General features: G+C 44.6%; 1 protein-coding gene across 5 annotated transcripts in view; it reads left to right on the top strand.

The window, feature by feature from the left end:
- GLI2 (GLI family zinc finger 2) overlaps positions 1-12,477 on the top strand; it is a 192,290-nt gene that overhangs the window by 26,287 nt on the left and 153,526 nt on the right. For 2 of the 5 annotated variants that reach the window (XM_035331956.1, XM_035331953.1), the window contains exon 1: positions 7,320-7,432. The exons of the other annotated variants lie outside the window; for them this stretch is intronic. The gene's annotated coding sequence lies outside the window, so the exon portion shown is untranslated. Of the gene's footprint in view, positions 1-7,319; positions 7,433-12,477 lie in introns of those variants that run through there. 5 annotated transcript variants of the gene reach the window in all.

Below are 12,477 nucleotides of genomic sequence, written 5' to 3'. Positions count from 1 at the left end.
GACCGAGTGGCCTCACCAGAAAGGTCATGCAGCTTAGTGCTCGCTGTGCTGGTTTGGACAGCCCCAGCCTGGAGGTGTCTAACGTGCTTCATTCACTGTATGGACGTGTCTGCAAATGACTTCCAGAGCTGCCAGGCTGGGGTCTTTTACCAGTGTAAAGTTTCCTTGAAAATGTAGAAATGAAGGTGAAATAATTAGTAACCAACCAGTGCCTGTGTCCTGAATTGCTCCTCCCCTGATTTTTCTCAGAAATTCCTCGTTTGTTATGTGCTCTACCTATAGATCCTGATAACCGTGGTAAGGCAGCATGGATGAGTGGGGAGAGAAGGGACAAGCTGCCAGGACTTAGCTGTATGTATTTAATGTGCACTGAAAAGCAGTGTGGGACTCCGGGAGACCACAAGCGTGAGTGATTGGGATGATTGAGAGCTGCCGAACCAGGCTTGAGATTGCGGAGATGCGGTTCAGATGCTGAATTATGCTGGTGTCCCTAAACTTTCCTGGTTTTGAATAACATTTTTCTAGCTGAGGTTTTGCAAGTATGAAGCCTGAAGCCAGCTTAAGGAAACTTTATGATGTGAAAATTAAGTTTTCTCTAGTAAGCTGCAGTTTGTCAAAACAACAGCACACATTCCAGTTGGGCTACAATTTGGCACGATGCAAAGATTTCATCTCTCCCTTTGAATATCTGGAGAAAATGGAAACCTGGCATCTTAGCACTGCATGGATTTCTACACAACCCTTTCAACAGCTGGGATAAGCTACTCTGCTTTATCACACATTTCCCTTGTGCTATGAATCACCACCTTCTCTCCAGGCAGTTCGCATGCAGGATTCTTCAGTCTTTGGAAGCTTGTGTGTTTGGCTAAGGGGGGCAAAAAAAAAAGGTTTTAGAGGGAGTTGCTCAAGGATATGATGGATCTCAAATTTGGTTGTCTGACGAGAAAGGAATTGTCATATAATTGGAGCTGGTGCTAACTGACATTTCTGCTTTTGGGGGAAATATTTTGTGAAAATTCACTCTGTTTCCCAACAAAGCTCTTAAAGTGTCTCATGGAAAGGAAATTCCATACGTTTTTTTGCTCTGGAAGGAAAAAAAAAAGAACTGGTTGTAGCTGATGATTCCAAAATGAGAGAGAGCAGCTGTCTGCCCTGACTCTCAGAGCAGGGGGCTTAATCCCCCGTTCTCCCCCCCTTTCCTCCCCAAGCTCAGTCTTAAGCTTGGACTCGTGGAGCTCACAAGCTTTCTGCTCCTGCCAGCACCCCGGGAAGGGCATCCGGGCTCCCAGCTGCAAAAGGCAGCCCATGAGGTGGGGCTGCCTGGGAATGGCAAAAGCTGAAGGCTTCATCTGTCTGCCCAGACAGCTGGCGAGAAATTAGGCAGATTTCTGACCCACCCTGCCAGCGGTTAGCTCAAACTGATGCTCAACCGCAGACGTTTCCAGTTTGGACAACCTGACATTTTCCACTGGAAGTCTCTTGTGACAGGAGGCTCCTGACCACCGTCGTGTGCACGTCGGTGCCTATGCGATGTATTAGCACGCTGCTAATAAGGTTGTGTAAAGCCATTAAGGTTTGGAGCCTTGATGGAGCGGAGCTCAGTGACCAAAACCTTGTGAACACAAGGCTGCTCTGAGGGTCACCATTCGGATAGGAGCTAAACAGAGGTGCCCAAGCAGTCATCAGCAGGTAGCCAATAAACCATAAAAGTCTGAGTTATTCCCTTTCTGCTTTGTGACCTCAGTATTTTAGAGCTTTCCCTGTTATAAAACTCACCCCTGTGTGAATTTACTCGCAGCTGTAAGAACAATTTAGTTCCACTCATTAGCAATGAAGCAAAGGTACATAATAAAAAAGAAAGGATAATACATCACCTAATGTATTTTGTTCCTGGGCTGGATGCAAACGGGGCGCTTTAAAGTATTAGTTGTTCCCTGAGATAGTAGACATGCAGTTGGATGTTTTGTAGAACTTAACTAAGTAATAGGAGACCTCAGCCACCCGCTCCAGGATTAAATCTTTGCTGAGGAGGATGGAGAAACTGGTGTGCTCTGCGTGTGTTTGCATGAATTATGGGCTGCGTAGATCAGTGAAGTGCAAATTTCACAGTCTTCTGCTGTCCTGTCATATCTTGACTCACAAAAACAAAGTTCAGAAGTTCATTGCTTGGGGGGGGGGGCAAAAAAAAAAAAAAAAAAAAAAAAAAAGTTTGCTCTTACTTATTTGTGCTTTTATGAAGACTGTCTGGAGCTGAATAACCCCTCGTGAACTTGCATCCTCCACCCCAGCTGCAGCCTTTCAGCTCCAACAAAGACCACTCACTAAATCCAGGAAATAGAGCGGCGCGTGGGTGAGTTACTGACTCCACATTCACACCCTGCCTGCTGTCCGGAGGGAAAGTCGCTCCTCCCTGACTGCTGCACTCGGAGCCTGCAAGCAAAACGCTGTGCATGTGTGCATGGAAAAATAATTCTTTGTCAGCCACAGAAAACTGCACTTTCCATTGAGATTTTCCTGTGGTGCAACTCTTTAGAAACCACAATAAAAACTCCAGGCTGCAGGATTTTTATTCTTTGCATACCTCGCTGCACAAAAAGGGCCGCCAAATGGTTTTCTGGAAGCAGGATTTTCAGCCATGAGCAGTGATTTAGGAGAACGAGAATATCAGCTTCCAAGAATGTTTCGTTTGGAAAACTTTGAGATTTACTTGAGACACCACCAGTCTATTTCCTCTGCTTTGATTACTCTGCTTCTACATATTTAGCCCACTGGCTGTTGTTCTTTTACCCTCCAAAAATCTGTTTTGATGCCCTAAACATCATTTTCTTTGTTATGCTAACGCGGGAGATGGAGGGTGTGCAGAGAGAAAGATAAAAGCGGTGTTGTTTTATGGATCCTACGCAGTGTACTTTGCAGGAACTTTTTAATGCTTTGCACAGTGCTCCGTAGTGGGATAAATGCTCTTTAAGACCATTTACAAAACATGAACAAAAGAATATTAACAAAGATGAGTAAGCGTGGATTTCCTTATTTCACAGGTGCAGAAACAAAGCTTTCTAAAGCTTTATTGTTGGTACAGGGTCTGCCAGGAGTTAATGGTGAGGCTCAACCTGCAGGGCCATCGCGTCCACGTGTCTCAGTGACCCCAGCTGAAGGGGACAGTAGTTTAATGTGGCTAAGGAACCAGTTAGATATTTAATAGTTTAGGCATCAGTCTTGGCTGCTTGTGGGATGTTGAAGAGATGGGTTTAGGTGATGTGGATTTCTGTCACTGGGGGAAAAAATAATTCAGAACTTCAACGGCCTCCCCAAGAAGCTGTTATTTCTTGGATTAGATAGGTTTAGTTTTAAACTAAAATTTAAATTTTATATTACTCAAAGACCAGAAGTTTCCCTGGGAACTGCCAGTGCCTGAAATGACGCAGATGGACTGTTGGGCTGAGGGGAAGAAGGTACCCAAAGGAGCAGCTACCATGGAGGAGTGCCTGACGGGCCCCAAACGTTCCCGCAGTGCAGCTTTATGTGAAAGTCCCGCTATCCGGTTTGCAGTTTTGTTAACGCCAGTACTCAGTGGTTTAAAAATAGTTTAAAAAAAAAACACACAGCCTGTGAGAAGAGGTTAATGGAGTAACACGGAGTGGTTTGAGCTTTGCACTTCTCCTGCTGACTGTGGTGTACTCCAGCTGCTCCCCGGTGGCCTCTCCTGGGAGGCAGAGGACTTTCCTACTTGGTGCACTTGGGGATGCTCTTGGTCAACATCACATGTGCTCAGGGACACTTGGGGGGGGACTTGGAGCCCACGTGCACTGTCTGGAAACCATCACAAGTCCCCCAGCACAAATGCTGGCTTCTGAGAGGCTGAAAAGTTGTCCCAGGTGCCTTGTGGAGCCACATGGATGGGCTTTTCTGGCCCATCCACCTACACCAAGATTTCCCATCTCTGCTGCTCATGTGAAAAGACGTATTTAGGACTTTTCCTCTGCAAGGTGTTTTTTTGTTGTTGTTGTTGCTGTGGGTTTTTTGTTTGTTTGTTTTTTTTACAGAATCAGGAGTTTGGCTGGATCAGTTTCCTGAACTGATTGATATTGTAATTGAATTAATGTGAATGCAAGAGAAGGGGAGGCAAGATGGGAGAAAGAGACAAAATGGGATCATAGCATCCCAGGCTTAGCTTCGTGTAAGCTGCCTCCTTGGTTGTTGGGACAGGCTGCATTTTGGGATGACCAGGTCTCTGGAGGTAATCCTGCATGCCAGCTACTACACAGCTTAAATAATACCATCCCTTAGGTTTTATTTATTTAAAATCTGTTGGCCTCACAGTGATTTTTACTCTACGTCATCTGCGCTTAGTCTTGCTTCTGCAGTGAGACGCTGCTGCTTATCAGTCCCTGGCATTACGCTGCAGCTGGAGGTGGGCTGCTTGGCGAGCGGCTCCAGGAGGAGAGCTGGTCCCCGGGGCTGTCCGAGCAGATGTGCACCAAGAGTTTTGCAGTCTGCAAAAGGCGGGCTGATGTTTTTCCTCCTCTGACTGGAAGTTTCTACGTCCCCGTAACTGTAGGTACAGCTGCTTTCTCTTAAATTGCCTGCAGCATCAGGACACAAACTACTTTGGTCTTCACTGCTTACAGCTGGTGACTTCCTCCCTCCCACTTGTGCTAGTGTCCAGGGACAGAGGCTGACCGTCCTGCTCCAGCCCACGTGTGAGTTGCTCCCCGCGTGCTTTTAGCTGCGGTTCAGTCCTGTCTCCCAGCAGGCTTGCCAGTAAGCTGGAACTGTCTGTCTTGCAAATGGTCTCGTCTTTAATTAGAAAATCTTTAATGTCTGCAAAGTCACATGTGGGTGCCAGAGTTTGCAGCTCTGTAACCTAAGTTCTACTGCCTTCTTGGTTTTAGGTGTAACATTTTAAAGAATAACCTTTCAAGCCTCAGGGTAATAGTACCCATTGAGCCCTGCTAGTAGGTGTTGTATGGGTTAATTCTGGAAAAAATAAAAAATAAAAAACACACTTTTTTTCTTTTTTTGAGTGAAACAGTAAGAAAGCTTGTCAGTTCATTTTCTCATCTTTATCCCTTATGGCCAGCTGTATGTGCAGACTCTATTTTTGTTTTTCCTGTCTCTCTGCAAGTGCTAATGTTTGTTTTCTGTTTTTGTTTTGTCCTGCAGTCCAGTACTTTGAGCCTGTGTGCTCTGTGTCAAGCGTTAGATTGTTTTTCTATTAATCACATGTTCCTCCTGGCTGTAGCTCTCACCGGCTGGCTGCTGCCACCAAGTTTTGTGTATATCGTGTGTGGAGTAGCACTGAGAGTGTGTGACTCCAAACTGTAGCCCTTTTCTGATCAGAGTGCTCTATGGGAATGCTGTGACTGCAGCCAGTGCAGCAACCATGTTGGCTTCTTGATATATCCTCCAACTTTCTCTTCCATGTTCATCCTGGGTTACAGGAGCTTACTCTGCTCCAGGGTTAGAAGGAGCTATGTCTAAAGGCAGGACCTTGAGCAAGTTCTTTACCAAAGTGCTTGGAACCTTTTCTGACGTTGTAGGAACCAGAAAAGTATGACCATGAATTCAGTTCATGGGGTCGTGGTGGAGACAGAGTCTTTCCACTGAGATTAACGGGAGCAGGCCTGGAAGAGAGATGTAGCTCAAGGCTAGATGGACTGTGGGTCTCATGGTCCCATGTCTTCCTGTAAGTTGTTCCCATATCTCGTAGGATCAGGAATGGGTGCTGCTTCTTTACAGAGACTAAAACCCCTCATCTGAAAAGCATTTCGTGGACAAAGCTAGAGCTGTGCAGAGAAGACTATTAATGAAATAAAACAGGTTCATGGGAAGCAACACTTTGTGCTTTGTCCTCAAAGGAATCGGTCTTTCGTGAAAGACTTCATGTTCCTTGGATTTATTTATTTATTTTTCCATTGAATGAGAAAGACTGTTTAAAAAGGGTGGTGGGGAAGGTCACTGGGGAAAAGCCCCCTCCCATACTCACTCATCAATTCTTTCGGCATTAAAAAAATTAATTTAAATTGCCACTTTCCTCAAAATGAAGTGTAAAGCTTTCATAGTTCTGTTGTTTAATTTCCCAACTGGATATGAAATTAAGGAAATTGTAATTGTTTGACCTCTCACATCAGGGAGTCTAGGTATTTTTTCTTCTGTTTCACAGGAGTACATCTATATGAGAATAATGGCTTCCCCAGAGGCTCCACTTCTTGTAAAATACAGTCTAATGAATTAAAATATATCTCCTCTCTTTTTGGTGCTTTTGCATGCTGTGACCTGCCTTGGGTTTGAGTTCAGGATGGCTCCCATTGAACTGTCTGAAGGCTGGCAGCATGCTTCCTCCTGGTGAATTGTTCTTCCCAAAGTTTGTCCATTGATTAAATCCTCTGGATTTGGTCGGTCGTCTTTCTTACGCAGTTCACTGCTTTTTCCTCACTAAGCATTGCTAATGCGTCTTCCATAAACTTGCAGCTTTTTTGAGCTTTGATCCAGGAACCTTTCCAAATTCAGCAAAACCAACCAAAGACTTTTTTTTTTTTCCCCTTTTCTTTGTGTCCTTTGTTACTGAAGAGGGCTGCAAATATTTAATGCCATTTAAAGCCAGACAAAAAAAAATAAATCTCTTTTGGTGATTTCTCCAAAACACCAGTTGATTATTGTTGGCAAGGACATCTCACTGGAAAGGACTAGCTGTTCTGCGTGGTTTTGAGGCCAGAATACTGCTGGGATCATCCCTGGTGGCCGGGTGGGGCTGGCTGGGTACCTGCCCAGGAGCCATGGGGTCCCCACACAGCAGATGGACCTCTCCTGAGGAGGGGAAATAGGTTGACACCGAAGAACAAAGCTCTTCTCCACTGCGGGGTGAAAAAACCCACACTGAATGTCACCGAGGAAGCATCAAATGCTGGTCTTGAGATCTCTGTGTGTCTGACCAGCTGCGTACATGGTTTTTCAGGGGACTTAATGTACTGCCTCGGAGAACAGCTAGGCAGGTCACAGTGTGGGGCAAGGATGCATTTATTTTGAGGGCTTTTGTGGAGAACTTTTTGTGCTCAAGTCATCACTTGGAGAGATTTCTCACGTGGTGGGAATGGGGAATGAGCAGACTTGCTACCAGGGTAAGGATGTTTTGCTCTCGAGGAGAAAAAAATGAGTGAATGTCAGCCTCGCTGATATGTTTAGCTCTCAGTGATGGTAGCAATGAGTTCACCTGGATCTTGCTTAGCCCGTGTTGCCCTAATGGGCCACACAGGTGGCCTCATGCACACCCATAGCAGCTGGTGAAACAGCTCAGCTTGCACCATGGGAAGAACTTGCTGGGAGAGGATGGTTGGAAGGGTTTTATGGGAGCTCCTGGCAGGGAGAAGTGACTTTTTGGAAGCTTGTGTCCAGATCTGGTGAGAAGTTGGGACCTGCTCTGCTGCTTCTCTAGGTACTGGAAGCTCTGCCTTATGTACTATATATGCTTGGGTTTTTAATCTGTAAAAATCCTCCTGCTTCTTCCCCTCCCCCTCCAATCCCCATTGCTCTGAGAGGCAGGTGAAGCCTCCTTGCTTGCCCCAGAGGAGAAAGCAGAGGAAAGCAGAGACCTGGCCATGCTTCAGGGCACCCCGAACCACATCAGGCAGAGGCCCCAGCCGTGGTGGTGCACGAGCTGCTGCAGCTCTGCCGGCACCGGGCAGGCAGCTGGGAGCAGCCCCATCCAGCTCGCTGGCAGCGCGGCGCCGGCACCGCGAAGAATCGCGCCCTTTGTGTTTCGCCGTCCAGACCTAACATACTGACATGGTCGGCATCAGATACAGTCGACACATGTTTAAGTGGTGTGGCTGGCTGCTTTGAACAAGTGGGAATGTGTTCTTGGACTGGTTCGCTCTCTGCATTTCTACAGAGTTTCCCACTGTCCATTTTCCATAGTTACTTACGGCGATTACGTGGAATCCAGGGCTGCAGCGGCTGCGTGCACAGCCTCTAAACCCACACCTGTGGCTTTTTTGTGTCGTGTATAATTCATTACTGAGTGACGCTTCCTGCCTTGTCATCTTTGGTCCTCGATGAATGAACTGTGTAGCCAAATCAGCTTAGTGCTGAACTAAAGAGGCGGTTTGCGTTCAGCTGTGGATCCTGCACGAGTCGTGCAGAAACTTATTTGTGTTGGTATGGCTGGGTGCTCACGGGAGGCTGTGGCTCTTTTGATATCGGATCCACTCACAGCTTGCATGTCCTGCCTCAGCTTTATTTTCCCTTCCAGAGGCATAGATACTGCATGAATCACTGTGTCTTTGCAGAGGCTCCAATGTGCAAAGGTATTTGTGCTGAAACCTCACGAGGCTGTAATTAATCTGTAGACGAAAGGAAATGTTTTTGTGACAGCTAAATGAAGACCAAATAATGCGACGTGATGAAAGGTATGCTCAGCGGTCTGATTCAGGATCTGAAGTTTATATGCATTGAGCTTTATGGTGAGCTGGAAAACTTCTGAAACAAGAATTGCCTCAAGTCCCAGTTAGTCGCAGACAAAAGTATACAGAGGAAAACCTGCACATAATTATATATTAATAAGTAGAAAACTGAACAGAGATTTTTAAAAATGACACCCTGTTATTCAGTGCATTTGAAAACATTCAGGAAGCTTATATATAAATTGTATATGAGTGCTGTACACAGAGAGGCACGTGCTTTCTGCATTAGATCTATCCGCTCAGAGTACATTCCAGTGAAGAAGGCTGTCTCTTTTGGTTTTAGTTACGTTGAGACAGAAAACATCTGATTATCTTTAAAAAATATTGTGGACTTTTGTAAATTAGGCTTTTTTTTTTTTTCCATATTTAGATTGTTTTGCAGAAGGAAAGAAGTTGCTGATAATCTTGTTTAAAACTTAACCGTTTCTCCAGTGTGAGTTTTTTGGTTTTGTTTTGTGTATGAAGTAGTACTTCAAGTTCATGTTTCAGCTTGTTCATCATCAGTTGCACATTTTGGTGCAAGTTCTCTCACATTAGTTCACGTGAAGCTGAGACTATTGTAGCAAAAGGACACAGTGGGAAGTCTGGCAGTTGCCGTGTACTTTGGTTCAGGTGGCCTTTGGAACAGCCACTCTAAAATTGGTCGACGCTGAATGTTTCAAGCAGTGACACGGGGTCCTTAGGAATGATCTTCCAGAATGCTGACATTTCTGAATTCCACTTGTGTAGAATTCCAGAACCCTAGAAATTTTCTGGGGGAAGAGACCTGCAGGGGGCTGCAGTCCAGCGTCCATCCCCAGTGCGGCTTGTCATCAACACCTCGTTGAGTTGGCCATGGCTTGTCTAGTAGAGTCTTGAAAACCCCCAGGGATGAAGGTGCCACAGTCTGTTGGGATGTCCTGTTCCAGCACTGCAGGACACCCCTAGAGGAAAAGCTTTGGGAAGTCCAGCCTGAACTTCTCAAGCTGTTATCTGACGCTCGTGCCCTGTGTCTTACCATCTGCCACTACCAGGAACAGTTTGGCTCCATCTGAGATACGACTGCCTTCAGGCTGCGATGGGCTGGTACTAGATAACATTAGCCACATCGTCACCAGATCATTAACTCTAGAGGAGCATAGCATGCTTACATCTGAGCATGTCTCCTTATGCTCTCACATTAAATCATGTGTGCATGCTTATTTTCACTTTTAATCTAAGCCTTTGATATCCAAGCAGCAGCTAGATTTGCCTGTGTTTATGTGAAAATCAGATTTTTTTTTTTTTTTAAAAAAAGTTTAACCTCTTAATTTCATTATAGCTATATCATACCTATAACTTAGTATTGTTACAGGACTGTGACAATACTGTTATTGTTACTACAATTATCATCATCAGTATCTTTATTCTTAACATGAATATACCATTTCAGCTTGCTATCCCTATTCTTGTCAGCAGAAAGCTACATTTTCTAAGAGTGGGCAGAGTCACATGCTGGTAGAAGAGTGAGTTGGATTCTGTTATGACTTTAGCATCATCAACAAAATGATCAAGTGTTGTAAATTCACATTATAATTATCATGTCAGTCAGAAACAATATAACTTGATTTTCAGGTTGACAGAGAACATGCCCTAGGAATTTGTAGGGAGTATATTTGCCTCATTTGGAAACTGAATAAATCCTAAAATAAGTATTTCAAGAATATATATGTAGTTCAGGTATGTGTTTTCTAATTAGCACAAGTTTTAAGGCCAGAATATTTTTTGCTTATTTTATTTAGTTAGCATAAATGAACTCAGGATTCTGCACCATCTTTTGCCAATACAGTTTGCATCCTATGCACCTACAGGCAATACTTGTTTTTCTTTGTTTTTGTCCGAGATGTGAATTATTCATTCAAGTAAGCAAGTTATAGAAAACTTGAGTCTTGAGAAATGCATGATGGAGGAATAATTCTCCGTTCAAAAGTGTAGTGAATTGGCTGTTGGACTTAAGAGACACTCTGGAGAACTTTGTACTATGGGCATTAGAGATGAGGAGTTGGGTACCCAGCACCTTCTGGCTATATAATTTCTTTAAAGCATCTCACAATGACATCCAAAATCCTCTATGTTTGAATGACAGTGATACTTAAGTCATATTTTGTCTCTTTTGGGAAAGACTTTCAAAGGGATGTAGAAGCACATCTGCTTCTCAATGTCACATGGAGGGAGTTATTCCTCTCCAAAACACATTTTTATACCTCTAGTGACTTGCAGCTTCAGGACTTTGTCTCCAAGGTCTTTTTGGTTGTTCTTTAAGGAAAGCCCCTCTCAGTCCTGCCTAGGCCTTTAGGGTTTCTCCAGGCTGACTTTGAGGAGGCACTGAAACCAAAGGGCACAGTAATGTGGAGAGCCATGCTATCTCTCAGTGGGTACGTGAGCACATCTTCTGTGGTATGAAGCAACACCTCTTCCAGCAGCAGCTGGTTTGATTTCTGTTTGTGCTCATGCCTGGTACCAGTCAGCTGCTTTGTGAATAAGCAGCACCCACGGCATCTGAGCGCCCTGGCTGCCTAGCAGCGTGCTTCTGTGGATTTGCTTTCTTACCTTCCTGCCTCTCTCCTCCCCTTCCCCCCAGTTTCTACTACACTTTGCCTTGTAGACAGCAATATAGGACCAGGCTGCTTCTCATTTCCATCACTTTTCCCTGCTGTGAGTGAATCTGTTGCAATTAAATTTTAATTGAGATGCACACTGCTTAAATAGACACAAGACAGCTACAGCTATTGCTAATTAATTTTCTTCCAAAATGACAACATTTAATAATTATATTCCATGTCACTTACATTATTTATACAAGTTTAACTCTGGGAATTTTTTTAAAGGCACGTCAGCTGTGAAAGTGCTTTATGGTGTTAATCTCCTGTAAGGCAATTGTGATTAACTTGAAAAGTGAAAGGATGTTTATGGTGCATTTAGTAAATTAGCATGTAGCTCTGCAAGTTTCAAGAGAGACTGAAACACTGAAACATTTGTATGAATGTGTAGTAGTATTTCTGGTTACAGCATTTGAATCCAGAGAAGCCCTAATGATAATAATTTGTGCTCTTGTGTCATCTTTCATCTGAGGATCTCAAAATACTTCCAGCCGACGAATGAACGAGCTCGCGCTTTGTGACAGAGATTTCCCCACAGTTTCTCACTTCACCTTGCGTAGCACAGAGATCATCCGCTGCCCCAGCATGGAAAATTCCTTGCCCTCTGCTCCCTTGCTTTAATAGCAGGCAATGAAAATGACCTTTTTGTATTTTAGTATGAAGAATCCATCACTGGTTGCTGTCAGACAGGGTGTTGGATGAGTGGGACCATTTGTCTGTTGCAGCGTGACAGTCCTTAGGCAGCGCTGTGACAATTTGGGGAGTCTGCCTCTACGAGAACATGTAACTGTCACACCATGGCATGACTTGGTGTTGGTGGAGCAGCAGAATTGTCAGCCTCTGAGCTTCAGATGTTCACCAGGCAGGTAGAAGCTTCTTGGGACAGCTGCAAGGCGAATTCTTCCAGCTTCTCCCACAGGGGTGGGTAACGGAGAAGCTCCCTCTGCAGAACAAAGGAGTTGGATATGGAAGGTGAGATGCGTCAGCCTCGGGGGTTTACTGGCACATCAGGGAGCTTCAGGAAGGTTTGGAGAATCAAAGAGCTTTTTTTTTTTTTTTTTTTCCCTCTCCACAGTGAGGGTCCTTTTTAAGGTGAAACTTAAAGCTGGAAGCTCCGGTGGAGGGATTTTATGGGTCAGAGAAATAAATGTGGGAGGGAGGAACAGGTTAAGACTGTGATCCCTCAGAGGACCAAAGACCAATAAAAGTCAAAACTAGATGAGAAAAGTGACTGCAAGTGCCTGGCTGTGTGTATTTCCTCTGCTAGCACAGGGTAACTATTTTAAAAGCTCTGCACCTTTCTGATTGTTGTTACCACGTACCACTGCAAAGTTAAGCTGCTGTGGGAACAGAGATCTGGAACAGTGTGTGTTTGCATTTATTAAGGATGCTGGGGATTA

Source organism: Oxyura jamaicensis, chromosome 7 (genome assembly GCF_011077185.1).
Source record: "Oxyura jamaicensis isolate SHBP4307 breed ruddy duck chromosome 7, BPBGC_Ojam_1.0, whole genome shotgun sequence".
Lineage (NCBI taxonomy): Eukaryota > Metazoa > Chordata > Aves > Anseriformes > Anatidae > Oxyura > Oxyura jamaicensis.
Note: the sequence above shows the minus strand (reverse complement) of the source record. Positions and strands in the feature narration are given on the sequence as shown.